The 22,292-nt window shown below is 46.9% G+C and overlaps 1 protein-coding gene across 2 annotated transcripts in view; it reads right to left on the bottom strand.

The window, feature by feature from the left end:
• CPQ (carboxypeptidase Q) overlaps positions 1-15,562 on the bottom strand; it is a 248,519-nt gene extending 232,957 nt beyond the window's left edge. The window contains exon 1 of one of the 2 annotated variants that reach the window (XM_039527638.1): positions 15,309-15,562. The gene's annotated coding sequence lies outside the window, so the exon portion shown is untranslated. The remainder of the gene's footprint in view (positions 1-15,308) is intronic. The other variant, XM_039527636.1, reaches the window with a different exon arrangement.
• Between the last annotated feature and the right edge of the window lie 6,730 nt (positions 15,563-22,292).

The following is a 22,292-nucleotide window of genomic DNA, read 5'->3' as shown; positions in this document are numbered from 1 at the left end:
CAATTCAATCAGGGTGGATGTAGCCCACTCCCAATAATAGATGAGGAGGTGTCAATTCCAGGTGAGGCAGAGCTGCTTCTGTAATGAGCCAGCCACTCCCAGTCCTGATTCATGCCCAAATTAGAATGGAATATCAGGATTGGAAGGGACCTCGGGAGGTCATCTAGTCCAACTCCTTGCTCAAAGCAGGACCAAGCCCCAGACAGATTTTTGCCCCAGATCACTAAATGGCCCCCTCAAGGATTGAACCCATAACCCTGGGTTTAGAAGGTCAATGTCAAATATCAAAAAGGATCAAATAATATTTTAAAGCACTAATTTTTTAGAATGATAACAGAAGTAACAATAACAAGTAAAACTTTATGGACTCCAATAGGCTTAGCCTAGATAGATACTTATGCCAAAAAGCAAGTTATTTTACTGAGTTATGTTAACTCAGAAAAATGTGAAACAAATCAAATGAAGTTACGAAACTAAGAAAGAACCACACGGTGATGCAGTCACAAAGGTGGGCCACCACCTACATTGGGGCATTCTTGATGGCATATTTGACAATATTTGACCAGGGTCAAATAATAAGCAGTCAATTGACCAGCTTGCCAAGCCTACACTGTAGGATCATAGACAGGAAAAAAGAACCACTGATTTTTAAAAACAGGAAAATACAAATACCAAACTGCTTCATAGACATAGTGCCCATTATTGACTAAACAGTTCCTAATTCTTGAATTCATCCACTGATTTAACCTCAGGGTCAGCAGAAGAGGATTCACTTGGTATGTTTGTTTTTAATCCGCTTTACTTTAAATAAAATTTGCCAAATGATCTGGATGAAAGAATATATGGGATTTAACATCATAAGTGATATGATACTCCTCAAATACAAAAGCTTAAATCTCACATTAAGTTGCTTAAGCATTGAGGCTGAAAGCACAAAGCATTTTCTACAAATCATAAGAGAGTCTGAATACTATCAGGAAAAAAATGCAGCATTTGCAAAACATGTCAGGGAGTTGCCAGGTGAGAGGAAGTATCCAGGCTTGCTCACTAGAGAGCACAAAATTAACCAATCCTTATCCGATACCACTACATGTGCTGAAATACTCTGACAAAAACAGATCTGCCTGGAGCAACAGGAGGAGGATTGCAGGTAGAAATCAAATAAGATTTCTGCCCTTCAGAGGAAAAAATATTTCTGTTAGTGGCAAGGACTTCCATTAAATGTGTTTTAACTTATCTACATAGGTGTTGTGATTATTACAGACGCAAACAGAGAAAATTAACAAAACTAAGTCTTATAGCTGTGTCTGCATGCCTTGTTCAAAACCAATCCCTATGCATGAAATGCTCCCCAAAGTGGTTCATTAAGTCACCCTTCTTCCTGCTTTATGTCCCCCATAAGGCTTCTTCCATAATGCCCACAAGTGAACCAAACCAAACAAATCATTAAAATCAAAATCTCTTATTCCTTCCTGTAGTCTTTAGGGCATTTTATCTTCATCATATCTTTCTATTAGTGTGTAAGCTCTTTGAGACATACATTCTTTTCCTTTGTGTCCTGTACAGCACCGAGCACTTCAGCTGCGATTAAGAACACACTTTTTCTATAGATGTCTAAGGATGATAATAAGACTTCACCAAAGTATATGATTAATCTTAAAGAAATTAGTAGCTTCCAGCTCTTTTTCCTTCCAAACCAATTCAGAATTCTCCACATCCTGAACTTCACAAGACATCTTAGGGCAGTGTAAATGGAATTGAGTGTTTGTTCCGTATGAGATAGAAACACATTATAAGGAAACACTGGTAGAAGGGGAGACCTGCAATTCAGGACCATCAGAAGTACTTATATCAGGAATGAGTACATCAAATCCTATTGTCAAAACAGAAGGAAAACAACTTCAGTGGCCTGCTCTGCACTGTGGTCTTTAGGAGCCAAACCAGTGAAATAAATGAGTTCTTATTGATTTAAAAGAGATAATTTAAGCCCTGAGCCAAAATCTCATGGGAGCATGATACTTCCTCTGAAGTCTATTGTCACATAAATAATACTTCTTAAGAGCCTTACCAGGGGTGCTTGAATCACTGAAATTACTTAAAACCCATTTCTCTTGTATATGTGCATAGTCAACAGCCTGCTCAGACAATATCAAAATGCAAAATATTAAAAATGCGGGATACCTATATATATTGAGTAGAATTGTCAAAAAAGAACAAAAGCAACTTCTTCCTCTTTTCCTGATAGTGATTTAGTAGGAAATTCTCCACTATTAATAAACTTGAGAACAGACCTGGCACTATAACAACCAATAACTGTGACAGAAAATAAACAAAGTAAAACAGTTTAAAAAATAGAGTATGCTCACATCAGTATCAGGAAGGCAGGCCATCAGGGTTGCAGTGGTTCTTAGTCCCTGAGAAAATTAAATCTCCCGCTCACATCAACACATCAGGTCAAAGGCCAGCCTATGGAGCAGATCTTCAGCTAGCATAAATTGTCACATAGCTCTTTTGAAATCAGGGCAGCCATCAATTATATTTTAAATAAATATCCTGTTATGTATTCTCAATTACTTTCTTCTTTGTATTTACCAGGACATTCTCCCCTGCCTCAAGCTATGTTTTAGCCTCTACAAAATTTAAGCCATTTATTTACAAGTAAATTTAAGGCAGGTTTTTAATATTGTTTCCTTTACAAGATACACGGTTACAATCCCTGACCCTTTAGTAAAGGCAATTTAGTGAAAGAATTGCAAAATTTTAAAAAAATCATAATACTAGTACACACAGAAGATTCTTTAGACAGTTTAAAATATAGACAAGTTAAACTCTTACATATATATTTTGGAACTTTTGAGGGATAAAATAAATTTAGTAAAATCTTTAAGAAAAGATGACTGATTTTCTCACCATTTTTAAAAACTATCTGGCACTCATCTGGTCTGTGTGGAGGAAAGTTTTGGCAGGCAACATGAATTATGTTTACAGAAGATTATGTATACAGTTTGAGAGAGAGCATTTAATCTAAATGCATGTTCATTAGATATTTGTACTGAATCCCACCCCCTTTCAGCAGTAAAGGATTTCTGCACTGTTGTTTTTTTCCCTCACGTCCAATGTGGAAAATGTATCTGCTTAAAGGATTTTTTCAAGTGCCTTTAATAATCTTGTTTGTACAAATACCTGTACATTAGGGCAAGGACTGGAGCAAAGATTCCTGGCAACCAACGCAAAAATCAAGTTGTGTGCCAAGGACTGTTCTAGGAATTATTTTGGGGAAGTTCTATGGCTTGTGTTACACAGGAGGTCAGACTAGATGATCATAATGGCCCTTCTGGTCCACACTAGGACTTTAATTCGAATTTAGCAGCGTTAATTCGAATTAACCGTGCACCCGTCCACACCAGGAAGCCATTTAATTCGACATAGAGGGCTCTTTAGTTCGAATTCTGTACTCCTCCCCGACGAGGGGAGTAGCGCTAAATTCGACATGGCCATGTCGAATTAGGCTAGGTGTGGATGCAAATCGACCTTAGTAGCTCCAGGAGCTATCCCACAGTGCACCACTCTGTTGACGCTCTTGACAGCAGTCCGAGCTTGGATGCTCTGACCAGCCACACAGGAAAAGCCCCGTGGAAATTTGAATTCCTTTTCCTGTCTGGCCAGTTTGAATCTCATTTCCTGTGTGGACGTCGTGGCGAGCTCAGCAGCACTGGCAGCGATGCAGAGTTCTCCAGCAGAGGTGTCCATGCAATCTCAGACTAGAAAGAGGGCCCCAGCATGGACTGACCAGGAAGTCTTGGATCTCATTGCTGTGTGGGGCGATGAGTCTGTGCTTTCGGAGCTGCGCTCCAACAAACGGAATGCAAATACCTACGAGAAAGTCTCCAAAGCCATGGCACTCAGAGGATACAGCCAGGATACAACGCAGTGCCGTGTGAAAGTCAAGGAGCTGAGACAAGGCTACCAAAAAATCAGAGCGGCAAACGGACGCTCCGGAGCCCAGCCCCAGACATGCTGGTTCTACGAGGCACTGCATGCCATTCTCGGTGGGTCTGCCACCACTGCCCCACCAGTGTGCGTGGACTCTGAGGATGGGATACTGTCGACGGACTGTTCCTCGGAGATGTTCGCGGACGGGGAAGATGAGGAGGACAAGGCAGTCGACAGCGCTTACAACGCTGATTTCCCCGACAGCCAGGATCTCTTCATCACCCTCACTGAAATCCCCTACCAACCCTCCCAGCCGTTACCCCGGACCCTGAATCAGGGAAAGGATCAGTCGGTAAGTGCTTTAAACATGCAAACATTTTTTCTAACAGAACAGGAATATTAACTATGTGAAAAGAAGGTAAATATATATGGGGATGGAACAGAAATCCTTTTGGGAGATTTCCGAGAATCTCTCCTGCAGGTAATCGAAAAACCTCTGCATGAGGTTCCTGGGGAGAGCTGCCTTATTGGGTGCTCCGTGGTAGCACACTTTTCCGCGCCAGGCTATCATCAGGTACTCCGGGAGCATTGCCTCCACGAGCATGGCCGCATAGGCCCCTGGTTTGTGCTGGCTTTCACGCAGCATGCGCTCTCTATCTGCCTCAGTGACCCTCCTCAGGGTGATCTCGCTCGGAGACTCCTGCATTTAATTACAGTAATTTGTGTACTATTAGTATTGGGAGTGCTTCACTGTTCCTTTGCATAACAATGAGCGTCACTTTACAGCCACGTGGTGGAGGCTGCAGAGTGGCATTATACAGGGATCTTTCCCAGGGAACAGACACGATGGGGTGCAACAGGGGCAGAGTTTATGCTTTCAGGATTGCCTGTAGCAAGAGGACAGTGGTATACATTGACTTTTAAGCAGCCAAAAGTTTTTGGCTTACCATGCCTGGCTGCTCCACGGATTCTGCTGTCCCGCCCCGCTTGTCTGGTCTGCAGTGCAATCCCCCAGGCAATGAAAGCGAATTCCGAAAATTCGAACTTTCCCTGAGTGAGTGCTGTGCATGGTCTTGTTCACAGAGACTGACTAGACTATGTTTCCTCTTTGCGGAAATGTATCTTTATACGGAAGTCAGTCCCTTTTTCCCATCACACAGCTGCACCTGTATGCACCTGCTCCAGCATGCCCCTCAGAGAGGCTGGCGCAGATTAGGCGGCACAAGAAAAAGACACGGGACGAGATGTTCGCAGAACTTATGGGCTGCTCCCGAGCCGAGGCGGCCCAGCAGAGCCAGTGGAGGGAGAACCTCTCCCAGCAGCAGCGCTCACACAGCGAACGGGAGGACAGATGGCGTCTGGAGGACCAGCAGGCGACTCAAACGCTGATTGGACTAATGAGGGAGCAAACGGACACGCTCAGGCGCCTTGTGGATGTTCTGCAGGACCGCAGGCAGGAGGACAGAGCCCCCCTGCAGTGTATCTGCAACCGCCCTCCCCCGCCACAAAGTCCCATACCCCCCCTCACCCAAAATAACAAGAAGGAGGTGCGCCAGGAGCCGTAAAAACTGTCACTCCACCCCAGCAGAGTGCTCAAGTACCAAAAAGCTCTCATTCGCTACATTTTGAGAAGTCCTTCCCTTCCTGGATCACCCAAGCCCAAATCCCAGTTTCGTTCCCTCACTGTGTAGTTGATTATTAAAAATAGTTTGCTGTTCATTACTGTTTCCGTCATGTTTCTTTACAGAAGACTTTGTGTGAAGGGGGGGGAGGGGTTTGGTAATTGCATAGGACGGTCACCATTACCTGGATACATACACGGGGGCAGGATCTACAGCAGGTCACACACACATAGTGCAGTCACTAGGCACCCTGGTCAGTCTGGGAGGTGTTTTTCATGTTCTGTGCATAGGCGGAAGGTGCCCTGCTCCAGCTATATTTGGAGCTAGGTCTCTCCCCCGCTCCTGCCTGGATCGGGCCCTGGCCCCCACGGGTCTCCCCCTTGCCCCGCCGCGCTCCGTACCTGCCTGACAGTAGAGCGGCTCCCCGCAGAAATGCTGTCTGGTGCCCCAGGGTCCTAGCGCCTGCCATACAAAAATGGCAAGGCAGGCTGCCCTTACCCTGCCCTTCCATCATAGCCCTGAGCCTCTCCAATGCCCCAAACCCTCAGCCCCAGCCAGAGCCCTCATCCCCCTACACCTCCTCCCCCTTCCCACACACCCCTCACCCCTTCCTACGCCCCCACCCCCAGCCCAGAGCCTGCACCCCTCACCCCTTCCTTCACACCCACCTGTAAACGTCCTGCCCCTAGTCCTCCCCCGCCACAAGGCCACATAGCCCCCGCACACAGAGTCCCGAAAAGGAGGGATGGCAGTCTCCGTTGAAACAACCAGTCCGGCAGTGCAGACCGCTCTAGGGGCAGGAGCCTGTCATTCCTCGAGTGTAGAAGCGGTCTGTACATCACTGCACACCCTACCCACCACAGTCTGCGTCCCTGTTTCAACCCTTTAACGTGAATTCATTAGTAAAGAAAACGTTGCTAATTAAAAATATTCCATTAACTTTATTTTTAAACGTGTGTTGGAAGGGGGGGAAAACGTGGTGAACGGGGTATGTCACCACAGAAGAAAGTCAACAGTAACTGAAGCAGGGGCAGGTTCAGCTTCTCTGTAAAGAAACTGAACAGTCACAGGTTACCCCGCTCCCTGAGGAACCTAGCTTTCAAAGCCTCCCAGATGCACAGCGCTTCCCGCTGGGCTCTTCTAATTGCACGGGTGTCTGGCTGAGCGTAATCAGCAGCCAGGCAATTTGCCTCAACCTCCCATCCTGCCATAAAGGTCTCCCCCTTGCTCTCACAGAGATTGTGGAGCACACAGCAAGCAGCAATAACAATGGGGATATTGCTTTCGCTGAGATCCGAGCGAGTCAGTAAGCTTCACCATCTCCCCTTGAGACGTCCGAAAGCACACTCCACCACCATTCTGCACTTGCTCAGCCAGTAGTTGAAGAGCTCCTTGTCACTGTCCAAGGCGCCTGTATAGGGCTTCATGAGCCAGGGCATTAGCGGATAGGCTGGGTCCCCGAGGATCACTATAGGCATCTCCACATCCCCAACACTTATTTTGTGGTCCGGGAAGAAACTACCTTCCTGCAGGCGTCTAAAGAGACCAGAGTTCCTGAAAACACGCACGTCATGAACCTTGCCCGGCCACCCGACGTTGATGTTAGTAAAACGTCCCCTATGGTCCACCACTGCTTGCAGCACCATTGAAAAGTAGCCCTTTCGGTTAATATACTGGCTGGCCTGGTGGGCCGGTCCCAGGATAGGGATGTGAGTCCCATCTATAGCCCCACCACAGTTTGGGAATCCCATCGCGGTGAAGCCATCTATGATGACCTGGACGTTTCCCAGGGTCACTACCTTTGAGAGCAGTAGCTCAACGATTGCGTTGGCTACTTGCATCACAGCAACCCCCACGGTAGATTTGCCCACGTCAAAGTGGTTGCTACTGACCGGTAGCTGTCTGGCGTGGCAAGTTTCCAGAGGGCTATGGCCACTCGCTTCTGCACACTCAGGGCTGCTCGCATGCGGGTGTCCTTGCGCTTCAGGGCAGGGGACAGCAAGTCACACAGTTCAAGGAAAGTGCCCTTACGCATCCTGAAGTTTCGCAGCCACTGTGATTCATCCCAGACCTGCAGCACTATGCGGTCCCACCAGTCCGTGCTTGTTTCCCGGGCCCAGAATCGCCGTCCCATAGCATGAACATGACCCATTGCCACCATGATCTCCATGGCGCGGCGTCCTGTGCTTTCTGAGAAGTCTGTGCCACTCTGAGACTTCATGTCCTCACCGCGCTGCCGGAGCCTCCTCGCCTGATTTCTCAGCATCTGACTGTTGAAGAGGTGGACGATAAGGTGCGAGGAGTTGACAATGGCCATAAGTGCAGCGATGATCGCAGTAGGCTCCATGATCGCAGTGGAGTGCTGTGGCGTCCGCGCTGTCACTAACAGGAAACGTGCGCAAACTGATTTCCTGCCGGCGGGAGTGACGGTTGAATGCTGACAGTTACCCAAGACCACCCTCAACACAGTTTTCCCCCCAGCATGCATTGGGGGGAAATCCCAGAATTCCAATGGGCAGCGGGGAGTGCGGGAACTGTGGGATAGCTTCCCACAGTGCACCGCTTCCAAAGTCGACGCTGGCCCCGTTAGTGTGGAATCACAAAGTCGAATTAGTGTCCTTAGTGTGGATACACAAATTCGACTTTGTAAGGTCGATTCCACAAATTCGAATTAAGTTGAATCGAACTACTCTTGTAGTGTAGACATACCCTATGAATGATATGTTCTATGTATTGTCTGCAGTATTGTTGTAGCCATGTTGAGAGAGACAAGATAGGTGAGGTAACATCTTTTACTGGACTAACTTCTGCTGATGGAAGAGACAAACTTTTGAGCTTCACAGAGCTCTTCCTCAAGTTTTGAGAAGGTAACCAGAGTATCTGAGCTAAATAAAAGGCAGGACAGATTGTTAAACATAAGGGTTTCGCACATGCTGTAGGAGACCACTTAAAATGAAGTGGCAAATAAGGGTTAGCAGACAGCAGGGTGTGTTACAAATTGTTGTAATAAGCCATAAAACCAGTGTCTCTGTTAAATCCATAATTTTTTAGTGTCCAGCAGAATTATGCATATAAGTTCCCAGGGTTATCTTCTGAAGGTGTGCTAGTTTTCTCAGAGAGTGAGGACTGAGCAGTCACATATCGAGTGATCATTTTATAAAAAGGGTTTGTAAAGAAATCTTTCCCAACCCCCCTCTTATGGCCTTCAAACATCCCACCAAGCTCATAATCAGAGGCAAGGACAAACACATTTCACAACGTGATCACTCAGTATCTGATCTCTCAGATCTCGCCCTTAAAGGAAACCTGCACACCTTCAAAAGTAAGTCTGGGAACTTAAATTCTAAATTCTGCTGGACACTTAAAACAATGCACTTAACACAGACATTGTGGCTCATTACAACAACTTGTAACATATCCTGCTGCTTCCTAACCCTTAATTGTCCACTTCCTTTTAAGTGGCATCTGTGAAAGCCTCATGCTTAATAGGTCCCATCATGAATTTAGCTTAGACGCTCTGGTTACCTCCTCCAGACTTGGGGAGGGATAACTCAGTAGTCTGAGCATTAGCCTGCTAAACCCAGGGTTGTGAGCTCAATCCTTGAGGGGGCTATTTAGGGAACTGGGGTAAATATCTGTCAAGGGATTGGTCCTGCTTTGAGCAGGGGGCTGGACTAGATAACCTCCTGAGGTCCTTCTAACCCTGATATGCTATGAAAAGCTCTGTGATGCTCAAAAGCCTGTCCCTTTCACCACAGAAGTGGGTCCAATAAAAGATATTACCTCACCTATGTTGTCTCTCTCTCTCTTTACACTCCATCTATAACAGTACAGTAGAAAATATCAGAATCACTATTTGCCAGTTGTTACCAAACAGTTACCAAATAAGCTTTCTATTCTAAATATAGGAGGAAACTGTGTGATGTCTGATACCTGTTTTTAAATATTGGCATTTTAATGGAGACCACTGCATATGCTGGGACAGTAATTCAAAATTAAGTTTTGAAACCCACCCATTAAAAAGATATAGCCTTATTTTTCAAAACCAACGTGTTCAAGCTGAGACACTTTAATGGGGGCCTGATTTCCAGAAAATACTGAGCAGTGGACCTTTGAGGGGGGAGAGAAATTTAAAAGGAAAAAAAAGCCCCTTTTAAGCTTGGACACCCAAAAATCGCTAGTCACCTTTCAAAATGTAGGCATATTTTTTTTTAAATGACACAACATTTTTCCCCTTTTAACACCAAAAGCAAAGGCCAGTATTTTTTCCACAGCTTCTGTCAGAAATTTAAACTTTAGGATGTTTTCCTTTATCAATAAATTAGGGTTTAGAACATTACAGATGAGTTAGTTAAGACTTCTTCACATCCATTAGAGAGGAACATAACTGACTTCAGGTCAGCTTAAAAAAGATTTCACATTTTCAGACTCTTCCATGTGCATAGAAACAAGCATCTAAAATTGTTGAAACACAACGTGTGACAGACAAGATTTCATGCATAGGCCACACAGCACCTTCTATTATTCATTACATCTGAAGATTCTAATCACTTGGTACTTTTTATAAGTGAGATATTTTTCCCCTGCAGCTGCCACTTCTTTAGTGTGCAGCCATCCTCCTCCAACTTCTCACAGTTGGAAGGGAAGGCATAAATGACCAGACCAAACTTTCAACCTTCCAACAAAGAATGTAAAAAATTTTCTAGTCACTGGAACTGAAATGAATAAATGACTCCCCAGTGCATCTGTAATTGTGCAATTATATCAATAATAAACTTGGCCTTATAAGCCACTTTCTTTACTATTTGGCATTAAAGAATGTGATGTGCAAAACCATACTATAAACCAAATAAGAGGAATTCACATGTGCCCTAATGGCAGATGTCTCCCAACTATGGTCAGTGTTGGGTGGTTCTTTCCCATCCCGCATTTGCAATCTGTTCTGGTCTGTCTTGATACTTTATTTTTATGCTGTTAACAATAGTTTGAATACCAAGGAACTAGCCAAGGCAATCCAAAGATTTAGCGTGAATTTACAAACTTCTGCTGGCCAAGTCCTAGGTCTGTCTATATTTGATACGAACCTTATCTATAAAACAGTGTCCAGCCAGCTTAAAAAAACTATATCGTGGGCATTACTCATGGCTGTCATCTAAGCCACAGCAGATGCAACACTGGAAAAAATTAGTTTAAGTTTTCAAGAGACCAACAATACATAACTTACATTTTATGAAGTGGATGCTTTTTATTCAGATCATGAAGTATTTCTGAAGAACATGAGACAATAGATCACCCTAAGAATGAATTCCAATAAGAGCCTTTATCCTAACCCAAGCAAAATCTGACCGGCCTTTTTCATCCTAACTTTAAACCTTATAAATCTTTTGTGATTGAAGCAGAGAGAACTACATGCTGGATAAGAGTATTAGCAAGTCCTCCATCCCAACACATGGAATCAGTCTTGCTCATGGTCATACCAAGAACTGCACATTACACAGGTGCTATACCAGATAGTGTGTTCCTGAAAGTACATTTGTGGGGAGACAAATCTCAGTGTGTTAAAAAGAAGGAAATTAAAGGGCGAGGGGGGGAGGAAGAGGGTGAGAAAGCATAACACACACACTTTCCCTTTAGCTGAGGATCTCTGTTTTATTATAACAGGCAGGCACATCAGGCCTGACTTTCAGAGGTATTAGACCAGGGTTTCTCAAATGAGGGGTCGCTAGCTGTCAGTCTCCACCCCAAACCCCGCTTTGCCTCCAGCATTTATAATGGTGTTAACGATATAAAAAAGTGTTTTTAATTTATATGGGAGGTGGGGGTGTCACACTCAGAGGCTTGCTATGTGAAAGGGGACACCAGTACAAAACTTTGAGAACCACTGGATTAGACATTCATAACTCCAGGTGAAATCAACATGAAACTGCACATGACATGTTCAGTACCTTTGAAAAATCAGGCCCATAGTAACCAGACATTGGGAATGTTGCTTTTCATTTTCCAAAAGTGCTGCTGATTTTGAGTGCCTGACCAACTGAAGATACCTTGGGCCTGATTTTCAGAAGTGTTATTCACAGATCCTATTAACTTCAATTGGTATCACCGCACTTCTAAAAGATTGGACATCCTTGAATTGAATTAAATAATAAATAAAAAAGAATAAAAAAAGCCAGAGTGGTTGCATTTCAAAGTTTTGTCCTTAATCTTTCTCAAAAGTGTATGAACGTGCTCTCATTTGAGACTAGCTTATTTTTTGCTTCTCAAAAGACACACCCATTGGTTTTCTAATTACAGTATTCTCCTTGAAGTACCAAAAGTATCCAAACTGTATAATGCCTTCTTAGAACAATGTGGGTCACTCTGTATCACTTGCAGGTTTTGAATCATTCTCTGTTGTACATTTATATCCAAGAGCTGCACCTTAGCTTTCCACTATCCTGATGTACACTTCTCTCTTCTTCTCTATTCTATACTTGCATCTCTTTTGTATAGTTCTCAGAAAGGAAATCTTTGAGCATGGTAGTAGGTCCTTAAGTGAAATGGGATCCAATACTCCTATTCCAGTCTGAGGAGGGTGTGGCTGCCATGAGAGTTAGAAATGAGAGACAGCCCAAAGATAAGTGGGAGTTCAGAACCCACAGAAGGAGCTTGAGCACGAGCTCACTAAGAAAAGCAGAACAGAATTGAGGGCTTCCTTGAAGGAGGGAGCAGTAAGAACTCCCTAGTGAGCAGTGGAGGCAGATCAGGCCACTTAAAGCAGAAGACAGGAGAACAGTCGGGGCGGGGGTGTCTATTACAAACTTCCCCAGGCCAAAAAGAGCTGAGGGCTGAGAGCAGCAGCAGGAGATGCCTGTTGGCTCTCTGAGTCAGAGAGATGAAGCTGGAAGGCCAGAGAAGGCTACGGTCTGGGGAATGATAGAGGGGTGAATCAAGGGAGAACTAGAGCCAGGCCTGGAAAGAAAACAAGGTGGAGAAGCACCCCAGCTACAGGGGCCGGGGTGAGGCACAGTGAGAGACACTGGAGCTGTAGTGAGCAATGCTGAAAATATATTGGGTGTGTTGGGACTTGAAAGATTGAATGTACTGCTGGGACTGTGCTAAGGATATCTGCACCAAACCATCAACACAACCAAACAGGTGAAAGAGGCAACAGTGTGGCACAAACTGATAGCAGGCACTAGGTGCCTGGTACCATTTTTACCATGTGAGCCATATGGAGCCACGTGTGAACAGAAGACTCGTTGGTAGAACCATTTCAACTGCAGACTGGTAAGAGCAACCACTGCACCCATTGAGTCAAATAACCACAGTGTCCCATGAATAGGGTGACCAGATGTCCAGTTTTTAAAGGGACAGTCCCATATTTAAGCCCTCCTGCAGCAGGGCCGGATTAACTTTTTGTAGGCTCAGTGCCAAATATATTTGTGGGCCCCCATGGCAGCAATGGAGCATGGCGCAGGAGGTTCAGTCCCTGGAGCGAGGGGCCAGCCAGAGGCAATGGGGCATGGCATGGCAGGGGCGGCCCTGCTCCGCCCAGCTCAGGGTGAGGGCACTATTTACAAACTGGCAGTTGCCAGATGCACAATGGCCCGCCCGGCTCTGTGCTGCCAGCATGCCCCTTCCCCTCGGGGATGGGCCCGTGTCATGCCACACAGCGCCCCTGCCCAACACCAGAACACACACACCCCGATTCCCTATGGCCAGAGCACCCCCAGATCCACTATGCCCAGCCCCGCCAACCCTGCCACAAATGTACACCACCCTGCACAGAACCCCCATTCACTAGTGTCCCAACACACACAGATCTTCCCCATCCCCACCTCCGAGACCCACTCCCCCACACCCTGCCTCCTGGCCCCACTTACTGTCCCTGCTAGGAGGCAACTGGGTCTGCCAAGCTGAGCCACCACCATCCTGGGGCAGGGAATCACTCTGGCCCCTTGGGAGTGGTGCGATCAGCCAGGCCAGGGCCTGCCCCACCCAGGCTCCCTCAGGACCCACTTGCCTGGAGGGGCCCAGCCAAGCCCCCCACACTGTTCCCCCCGCCCAACTGTCCGAGACTGGCCAGGCTGCTGCATCAGTCCCAGGCGGCTCAGCTCCAGGGAGACAGGTGGGGCCCCACTGGTGGCGGGAAGCAGAGACTGCCTGGAGCCAGAGGTACACTGGGATCTGGCCAGGAGGCAGAGAAAAGCCAGCGAGTGAAACCAGGGGTTGGAGAGGAGCCATTGGCTGGCTGGTGGGCAGGCTGAGAGGAGCAAGTGGTGTGGGGGAGGAAGCCAGCGGGGTCTTGGGACACAGTGCAAGCAGAGCAGGCCAGGGCCCCTTCTGAGCATGGGCCCAGCTCCATGGTGCCACTGTAAACCCAGCACTGTCCTGCAGCTGTCCCGATTTTTTCTTAAAAATGGGAAAACTTTCCACTATTTTCTGTCTCCCCTCCGCCCCCATCAGTACTGGCGGGTCCTCCTGCTAGCCGGATCCCTGCTCATCAGCCACCTGCGGTGAGTGTGTGTGTGGGGGGGGGGGCGGGGGGCGGCTCTACAAAGTAGGCTGCCCCAAGCAGCGCGGAGCGCTGCGCCGCCCTTCCCCAGTCCCGCGGCGGGTCCCCTCTTCCCGCGGCTCCGGCATCCTGGGGAGGGCGGCATTTGGCTCCGGTGGAGCTCCCGCCGGCATGCCTGCGGCAGGTCCACCGGAGCCCGGGACGAGCGGACCTGCCGCAGTCATGCCTGCGGGAGCTCAACCGGAGCCGCGGGAAGACGGGACCCGCCGCAGGCATGACTGCGGCAGGTCCGCTCGTCCCAGGCTCCGGTGGACCTGCCGCAGGCATGCCGGCGGGAGCTCCACCGGGGCCAAATGCCACCCTCCCCAGGATGCCGCCCCAAGCGGGCGCTTGGCCCGCTGGTGCCTAGAGCCGCCCCTGGTGGGGGGGGAGGTTCCAGTGGCCAACGAAGGGAGTGGGTGTGCAAGGCTGGTGGCACGGCGAAGATGCAGTGTGTGGGGCCAGTGGTTCCCCCGCCGGTCCTGAGGGCTGTCAGCCAGCAGGGCCCCGCCCCCTGTCCCATTTCCGGCTGGCACTGGCTGCATGCTGTGAGCTTTGAGGACTGGTGAGTGCAGGCAGGTACTAGGCGGCAGTCGGTTACGTGTCGCCTCTGCTGCCCACCCATCAGCCCTTTACGTAACCCCTCTCTCGCTGTCTTTTTAACCGGGGCGCAGTCAACTTGATGTTAATTTGAACATGTGTCCTGCTGCAATGTTCAATTCCCATTGAACTCGCTTGGAAACGAGTAATTTTAACGGGTGCCGGTGGTGGCTGAGCAGAGCCCTGAGTGCAGGCTGGCCCAGCGGCAGAGACCCATGGAGGAGCCACAGGAAGGATGGGGTGCAAAGGACCCTCTGCAGCACTAATGCCCCCCTGCCCCAGCCCCACTAAGAGAGCACAGACAAGGAGCGGGGCAGCAGCTGTGCGCCCGCCCAGCCACCCACGCACCCCTGGAGGCGGGGGGGGGGTTCCCCAGCGCCAATGCAGACGCCCCTGGTGGCTCTGTCCGTCACAGGACGGCTGGGAGTGCAGTGCTCCCGGCACAGCACTGGGGCCCTGGCACGCAGCCTCGGTAGTGGCACAGGCCAGCCACGACCAAGGGGCCCCAGGCGGCGTGCAAGCAGGCCGGGCCCCGCGCCGGCTTCTGCAGCAGCAGCAGCAGCCCGGCCTCCCCGCGGCCCGCAAGCAGTAGCGGGAGAGAGAAGCGGCTCACGCACCTTCTCCGCGCAGACCCGCCGGTCCCAGAGCCCCGCGGCGGCTCAGCCTGACGCCTGGCTCGGAGAGGAGCCCGCAGCTGCAGCGCCTACGCGGCAGATCAAAGGGCGGCGGGACTGAGCCGCTCGGCGCTAACTAGAGCTTCCCGCGCTCCGCTCCGTTGCCTCATCCGGCCGAGCTCAGCCGCTGCGAGTCCTGCCGGGGGTGTCCGGGTCCGGCAGACCTTCTCCGCCCTATGGGGGACCGCGCCCCTCTCCGACCCCCGCCGCGAGCGCCAGCGCGGCCGCCTCTGCTCCGGGGCCTGACCCACCCGGGGAGCAGGCTCCTCACAAGCCCCACCGCTTGCAGCCGCCACCCCGGCTTCATGCCGCAGGCCGCTGCCCTTCCATGAGCTGCGAGGGGCTCGCTGGGGGCGCAGGAAGCCCTGCCCCAGGGCTGAGCACCGGCGCTGCCGCCAGCTTAGGCAGTTCGTAGCCCCTGCGTCCCTGGGCTTGCAGCATTAGTTATGAATGTAGAAAATTGCTTGAGCCCTGGCACCTCTTTCATTACAAATTAAGCAGTGGTCATCAGTCCCAGCCTCTGCTGGTGCCCTGCCATTGACGCCTGTGGCGATCACCAGGAACATGGGCAATGGGGCTCACAGGCCAGGGCAGCTAAGCTTCCCCCCCCCACCCATGCCATGGCCATGGCCATGCCCATGTTGTGCCCTGAGGCCATGCCCTCCCTGCCCCTCTACTGGAAGCTGGTGGGGGGCTCAGCGCCAGCTGGCAGCCATGAGCTCGGGCCACCGGTGCTGGGGTCAGTAGTGATAGGGGGTTGAGCCGGCGGCTGAGGCCGGCCCGGCCCGGTACTTGGGGGGGCAGCAGCTCAGCCCAGTGCTTGAGTGGTGTCCCGGTGCTGGGGCCAGCCTGATGCTCTGGGGGGGGTCAGCGGCTCAGCCTGGTGCTAGGGCCAGCCTGACACTCAGGGCTCTGGTGGGCAGGACCTCCCCAATGTGGGAGTTCACCCACCGCCCATGCCAGGAGGGAGTTTGGCCTTTGAAATATGATTTTATTTCCTGAGTTGTTACAGATTCTAAGGCCAGACCATTGTGATCAGCTAGTCAGACCTCCTGCATTACACAAGGCCGCAGCACTTCCTTGATTGTAAACTGGCCACTGATGGAGCATGCACCTCAACCCTTGGTGATTTGTTCCAATGGTTAATTACCCTTATTGTTAAAAATGTCTACCTTATTTATTACTGGATGAAGGGAGTTGCTGGAATGACCTATTTCAATAATTGTAGTTTTGAAATGTAAGTGAACACCTATATCAACGAAGAGATGCTCCTTTTAATGGAATGAGCGAGTATGTCAGAAGAAGTTAGATCAGAATTCCCTATGTAATAAGTTTCTTCTCTTCATTCATATCCTCCTTGCATAATATTTCAGCAATAGTAACAGAATGTAAGTGGTTGATTGTTGCAATGTTCTCTGAACAGTCTTTGCATTAGTTCTCTCTGACAACTATGATGTATAGCAGGGGTAGGCAACCTATGGCACGGGTGCCGAAGGTGGCATGCGAGCTGATTTTCAGTGGCACTCACACTGCCTGGGTCCTGGCCACTGGTCCGGGGGGGGGGCTCTGAATTTAAATTTATTTTTAAATAAAGCTTCTTAAACATTTTAAAAACCTTATTTACTTTACATACAACAATAGTTGTTATATATTATAGACTTATAGAAAGAGACCTACTAAAAACGTCAAAATGTATTACCGGCACGCGAAACCTTAAATTAGAGTGAATAAATGAAGACTCGGCCCAGCACTTCGGAAAGGTTGCCGACCCCTGATGTATAGCCACAGTTCATTATGCTATGGTCTAGTGTGTACAAAGTTGCATTGGTTTAACTATATGCTATACACTGAAATGTAAGTACAATGTTTATATTCCAATTGATTTATAATTATATGGTAAAAATGAGAAAGTAAGCAATTTTTCACTAATAGTGTTCTGTTTGCCTGATTTTGTAAACAAGTAATTTTTGTAACTTGGGAGTATTCAAGACAAATCAGACTACTGAAAGGGGTACAGTAGTCTGGAAAGGTTGAGAGCCACTGGTGTACACAAGGTCTTAGAAGACAAACCTAGGCCTTGATCCTGCAAATACTTAGGCATGTGTTTAAGCATGAGTAGTTCCAGTGTAATCATTGGGACTGCCCACATGCTTAATGATAAGCATATGCCCAAGTGTTTGTAGGATCAGAGCCTTAGTAAGCAATTTTGTGACAGTCCGATACAATTTATGGGAATCAGAGCACAATATTGGACGGTAGAGGGTAGTTCTTTGCCGTTATGTATCATCTAGTTGGAATGGAAATAATGCTGATGAGCCTCACTGAAGTGTGTTTTGAGGAGAGATTTGAAAGAGGAGAAGGTATTACTATAAAAAGTCACTCCATCTCTGCCAGACTGGCCCCTCCATCTGCTTATTTTGTTTGTATTTTTCAATATGTTAAGTTGTGTCTTCCTCAGTATACGGAAAATTGCACATAAACAGCATACATTAATACATCTCCCACATTTAAATTGTCAGTTTTTGAAACCTCTGTTTAGGCAGAGGAAGTAACTGTTTTAATCAAAATGTTACAAAACTAACCTGTTGTCGTGACTGTATGTCTTGTTTGTTTCCTGTGGTTTCTGAGTATTCATTGCATATCCTGCCCCAAGAAGTTTTGTGTCACACATTGCTGCTGGTTCGGTGTCTCTTAGTGGTGAGTATAGATAGTGATTAATGAGATCATAAATGTCTTATTGCAACTCAAACAACAAAATATTATCTGTAAGAGTGATTGTGGCACACACAGCATTTTAACTGCCAGTGAATTATTCCCTTCTTTCCTTCCAATTAAAGATGAGATATGGGGCAGGTCTGCCTGAGGGATTTTATGTATGCAGTGTTGTTGTAGCCCTGTTGGTCCCAGGATATTAGAGAGACAAGGTGGGTGAGCTAATATCTTTTATTGGACCAACTTCTTTTGGTGAGAGAGACAATGCGTGGATGAGACGATGGTGTAGAGAGGAGGGGTTCACGTTCATTAGGAATTGGGGAAACTTCTGGGATGGGAGGAGCCTATACAGGAGAGATGGGCTCCACCTAAACCAAAGAGGAACCAGACTGCTGGCACTAAACATTAAAAAGGTTGTAGAGCAGTTTTTAAACTAGGAGATGGGGGAAAGCCGACTGCTGCAGAGGAGCGTGTGGATCAGACACAGACTTCTCTTAGGGGAGAGTCTGATGACAGAGAATCTCCAGGTTATAGTCAGGAGCAGAGGAATGAGAAGTATAATGTAAGGGCCGGATCAGATGATAAACAGTCACATAAAAAAGAATCTGGCACATCAGAAAAAGGCAGGCTAATAAACAGGGACAAGTTTTTAAAGTGCTTGTACGCAAATGCCAGAAGTCTAAATAATAAGATGGGTGAACTAGAGTGCCTTGTGATAAAGGAGGATATAGATATAATAGGCATCACAGAAACCTGGTGGACTGAGAGCAATCAATGGGACACAATCATTCCGGGGTACAAAATATATCGGAAGGACAGAACAGGCCGTGCAGGGGGAGGAGTGGCACTATATGTTAAAGAAAGTGTAGATTCAAATGAAGTAAAAATCTTAAGCGAATCCACAGGTTCCATAGAGTCTCTATGGATAGAAATTTCATGCTCTAGTAAAAATATAACAGTAGGGATCTATTATCGACCACCTGACCAGGACAGTAATAGTGATGATGAAATGCTAAGGGAAATTAGAGAGGCTATCAAAATTAAGAACCCAATAATAGTGGGGGATTTCAATTATCCCCATATTGACTGGGAACATTTCACTTCAGGACGAAATGCAGAGATAAAATTTCTCGATACTTTAAATGACTGCTTCATGGAGCAGCTGGTACGGGAACCCACAAGGGGAGAGGCGACTCTAGATTTAATCCTGAGTAGAGCGCAGGAGCTGGTCCAAGAGGTAACTATAGCAGGACCGCTTGGAAATAGTGACCATAATACAATAGCTTTCAACATCCCTGTGCTGGGAAGAACATCTCAACTGCCCAACACTGTGGCCTTTAATTTCAAAAGGGGGAACTATACAAAAATGAGGGGGTTAGTTAGACAAAAGTTAAAAGGTACAGTGACTAAAGTGAAATCCCTGCAAGTTGCGTGGGCCCTTTTTTAAAGACACCATAATAGAGGCCCAACTTCAATGTACACCACAAATTGAGAAAAGCAGTAAAAGAACTAAAAAAGAGCCACCGTGGCTTAACAACCATGTAAAAGAAGCAGTGAGAGATAAAAATACTTCCTTTAAAAAGTGGAAGTCAAATCCTAGTGAGGCAAATAAAAAGGAGCACAAACACTGCCAACTTAAGTGCAAGAGTGTAATAAGAAAAGCCAAAGAGGAGTTTGAAGAACGGCTAGCCAAAAACTCCAAAGGTAATAACAAAATGTTTTTTAAGTACATCAGAAGCAGGAAGCCTGCTAAACAACCAGTGGGGCCCCTTGACGATGAAAATACAAAAGGAGCGCTTAAAGACGATAAAGTCATTGCGGAGAAACTAAATGGATTCTTTGCTTCAGTCTTCACAGCTGAGGATGTTAGGGAGATTCCCAAACCTGAGCTGGCTTTTGTAGGTGACAAATCTGAGGAACTGTCACAGATTGAAGTATCACTAGAGGAGGTTTTGGAATTAATTGATAAACTCAACATTAACAAGTCACCGGGACCAGATGGCATTCACCCAAGAGTTCTGAAAGAACTCAAATGTGAAGTTGTGGAACTATTAACTAAGGTTTGTAACCTGTCCTTTAAATCGGCTTCGGTACCCAATGACTGGAAGTTAGCTAATGTAACGCCAATATTTAAAAAGGGCTCTAGAGGTGATCCCGGCAATTACAGACCGGTAAGTCTAACGTCGGTACTGGGCAAATTAGTTGAAACAATAGTAAAGAATAAAATTGTCAGACACATAGAAAAACAAACTCTTGAGCAATAGTCAACATGGTTTCTGTAAAGGGAAATCGTGTCTTACTAATCTATTAGAGTTCTTTGAAGGGGTCAACAAACATGTGGACAAGGGGGATCCGGTGGACATAGTGTACTTAGATTTCCAGAAAGCCTTTGACAAGGTCCCTCACCAAAGGCTCTTACGTAAATTAAGCTGTCATGGGATAAAAGGAAAGGTCCTTTCATGGATTGAGAACTGGTTAAAGGACAGGGAACAAAGGGTAGGAATTAATGGTAAATTCTCAGAATGGAGAGGGGTAACTAGTGGTGTTCCCCAAGGGTCAGTCCTAGGACCAATCCTATTCAATTTATTTATAAATGATCTGGAGAAAGGGGTAAACAGTGAGGTGGCAAAGTTTGCAGATGATACTAAACTACTCAAGATAGTTAAGACCAAAGCAAATTGTGAAGAACTTCAAAAAGATCTCACAAAACTAAGTGATTGGGCAACAAAATGGCAAATGAAATTTAATGTGGATAAATGTAAAGTAATGCACATTGGAAAAAATAACCCCAACTATACATACAACACGATGGGGGCTAATTTAGCTACAACGAGTCAGGAAAAAGATCTTGGAGTTATCGTGGATAGTTCTCTGAAGATGTCCACGCAGTGTGCAGAGGCGGTCAAAAAAGCAAACAGGATGTTAGGAATCATTAAAAAGGGGATAGAAAATAAGACTGAGAATATATTATTGCCCTTATATAAATCCATGGTACGCCCACATCTCGAATACTGTGTACAGATGTGATCTCCTCACCTCAAAAAAGATATTCTAGCACTAGAAAAGGTTCAGAAAAGAGCAACTAAAATGATTAGGGGTTTAGAGAGGGTCCCATATGAGGAAAGATTAAAGAGGCTAGGACTCTTCAGCTTGGAAAAGAGAAGACTAAGGGGGGACATGATAGAGGTATATAAAATCATGAGTGATGTTGAGAAAGTGGATAAGGAAAAATTATTTACTTATTCCCATAATACAAGAACTAGGGGTCACCCAATGAAATTAATAGGCAGCAGGTTTAAAACAAATAAAAGGAAGTTCTTCTTCACGCAGCGCACAGTCAACTTGTGGAACTCCTTACCTGAGGAGGTTGTGAAGGCTAGGACTATAACAGTGTTTAAAAGGGGACTGGATAAATTCATGGTGGCTAAGTCCATAAAAGGCTATTAGCCAGGATGGGTAAGAATGGTGTCCCTAGCCTCTGTTCGTCAGAGGATGGAGATGGATGGCAGGAGTGAGATCACTTGATCATTGCCTGTTAGGTTCACTCCCTCAGGGGCACCTGGCATTGGCCACTGTCGGTAGACAGATACTGGGCTAGATGGACCTTTGGTCTGACCCGGTACGGCCTTTCTTATGTTCTTATGTTCTTAATCTTTTGAGCTACACAGAGCTCTTCTTCAGGTCTGGGAAATGTACTCAGAGTGTCACAGCTAAATACAAAGTAGAGCAGATTGTTTAGCATAAGTAGTTAACACATATTTCATAAACAACGAGGAGTCCTTGTGGCACTTTAGAGACTAACAAATTTATTTGGACATAAGCTTTCGTGGGCTAAAACCCACTTCATCAGATGCATGGAGTGGGACATACAGTAGGGAGGTATAAATACACAGCATATGAAAAGATGGGAGTTGCCTTACCAAGTGAGGGGATCAGTGCTAACGAGTCAATTCAATTAAGTTGGAGGTAGGCTATTCTCAGCAGTTGACAAGGAGTGGAAAATCACTTTTGTAGTGTTAATGAGGCCAATGTAAACAAGTTGGCCCATTTCAAACAGTTGACAAGAAGGTGTGAGCGTTTAGCAAGGGGAAATTAGTTTTTGTAAAAACCAGGAGTACTTGTGGCACCTGAGAGACTAACAAATTGATTTAGTTTTTGTAGTGACCCATCCACTCCGTCTTTTTTCAGGCCTAATTTGATGGTGTCCAGTTTCCA

The sequence above is a fragment of the Mauremys reevesii genome, linkage group 2 (genome assembly GCF_016161935.1).
Source record: "Mauremys reevesii isolate NIE-2019 linkage group 2, ASM1616193v1, whole genome shotgun sequence".
NCBI lineage: Eukaryota > Metazoa > Chordata > Testudines > Geoemydidae > Mauremys > Mauremys reevesii.
Note: the sequence above shows the minus strand (reverse complement) of the source record. Positions and strands in the feature narration are given on the sequence as shown.